Below are 2,187 nucleotides of genomic sequence, written 5' to 3'. Positions count from 1 at the left end.
AGCACAGTTGCAAAGTATGTGAAGCAAAAGCTGATAGAAAAAGGAAGCATAGATAAATCCACAATTACAGTTGGAAACCTCAACATTCTACTATCAACAATTGGTAGAACAACTATACAAAAAGGCCAGACGTGGTGGCTCTGCCTGTAATTCCAGCAGTTTGGGAAGCCGAGGCGGGAGGATCACTTGAACTCAGGAATTTGAGACCAGTCTGAACAACAAGGCGAGATACCATCTGTACAAAAAATACAAAAATTAGCCAGGTGTAGTGGCTCAGGCCTGTAATCCCAGCTGTGGTGGAAGGATTGCTGAAGCCCTGGGGGTTGAAGCTGCCGGGAGCCATGGTCATGACACAATATTTCAGCCTCGGTGACAGAGCAAGACCCTGTCTCAAAAACAAACAAACAAAACTATAGAGAAAATCAGCAAGGATATAGAAGAACTCAACAACACTATAAAACCATCAAAATATAATTGGCATTAAAAAATCAGAATATATATTATTTACAAAAGCCCATGCATGGAGCGTATACCAAAACAAACTATAACCTGAGAGATAAAACAAACCCCCAACAATTTAAAAGAATTGAAATAATACATAATGTATTCTCTGACCACAAGGGAAACAAACTACAAATCAATAAGAGAAAGATAGGAGTAAAACCTTCAAATACTTGAAAACTAACATATGTCTAAATAAACCATGGAAATACATTCATTAGTTTGCTCCTTTCTGCCTGTGGATGCTGCCAAGGGAAAATCACTAAAGTCTCTCTTCCCACTGCTATCATGTCTAAGTCAGCATCTCCCAAAGAGCCTGAACAGGTGCAGACAGCTTTCAAACAACCGATGAGAGTCTGAGGAGGCATTCAGAACAATGGGGAATGCTCATGGACTGTGTGGTAATGAGAGACCAAAACACCAAGTACTCCAGGGGTTTTAGGTTTGTCATGTGGAGGAGGTGGATGCAGCCATGGATGCAAGGGACGAAGAATTGTAAAACCAAAGAGAGCTGTCTCAAGAGAAGATTCTCAAAGACCAGGTGCCCACTTAACCGTGAAAAAGACATTTGTTGATGGCATTAAAGAAGACACTAAAGAACATCACCTAAGGGATTATTTTGAACAGTATGGGAAAATTGTAGTGATTGAAATCATGACTGACCAAGGCAGTGGCAAGAAAAGGGGCTTTGCCTTTGTAACCTTTGACAATCATGACTCCATGGATAAGATTGTCATTCGGAAATAACACACTGTAAATGGCCACAACTGTGAAACTAGGAAAGCCCTGTCAAAGCAAGAGATGGCTAGTGCTTCCTCCAGCCAGAAGTCGAAGTGGATCTGGAAACTTTGGTGGTGCTTGTGGGGTGGTTTCCATGGGAATGACAACTTTGGTTGTGGAGGAAACTTCAGTGGTCATGGTGGCTTTGGCAGCAGCCGTGGTGGTTGTGGATATGGTGGCAGTGGGGATGGCTATAATTGATTTGGTAATGATGGAAGCAATTTTGGAGGTGGTGGAAGCAACAATGATTTTGGCAGTTACAACAAACAGTCTTCAAATTTTGGACCTATGAAGGGAGGAAACTTTGGAGGCAGAAGCTCTGGCCCCTAATGTGGTGGAAGCCAATACTTTGCCAAACCATGAAACCAAGGTGGCTATGGTAGTTCCAGTAGCAGCACTAGCTATAGCATTGGCAGATTTCAATTCCTGCCAGGAAAGAAAACTTAGCAGGAGAGGAGATCCAGAGAAGTGACGGGAAAGCTACAGGTCACAGCAGATTTGTGAACTCAACTAAGCACAGCGGTGGCAGAGCCTAGCTGCTACAAAGAAGACATGCTTTAGACAATAATCATGAGTCTGGGGAAAACTTGAGGATTGTATTTATGACTAATGGTACAACAGATTATTTTAGTTTCTGTTCTGTGGAAAGTGTAAAGCATTCCAACAGAGGGTTTTAATGTACATATATATGTTTTTGCACCCATGCACCCATGCCATTGATTGCTAAATGTGATAGTCTGATAATGATGCTTAATAAATGTGTCTTTTAAAAAAATAAATAAATAATATTTATAATAGCATTTAAAGAATTAACACCAATTGGGGAAAAGCAAAACTAAACCCTCTCCCAGCAATAGAAAAGGAGGAACCACTTTCCAATTCATTTTATGAAACTAGTATTGCCTT

General features: G+C 40.9%; 1 pseudogene; it reads left to right on the top strand.

Annotated features, from left to right (window-relative positions):
- The first annotated feature begins 789 nt into the window (after nucleotides 1–789).
- On the top strand, nucleotides 790–1,482 carry LOC116418728 (annotated as a pseudogene).
- The last annotated feature ends 705 nt before the right edge of the window (nucleotides 1,483–2,187 follow it).

This window comes from Piliocolobus tephrosceles, chromosome 3, assembly GCF_002776525.5.
Source record: "Piliocolobus tephrosceles isolate RC106 chromosome 3, ASM277652v3, whole genome shotgun sequence".
NCBI lineage: Eukaryota > Metazoa > Chordata > Mammalia > Primates > Cercopithecidae > Piliocolobus > Piliocolobus tephrosceles.
This window is presented reverse-complemented; position numbering and strand designations above follow the sequence as displayed.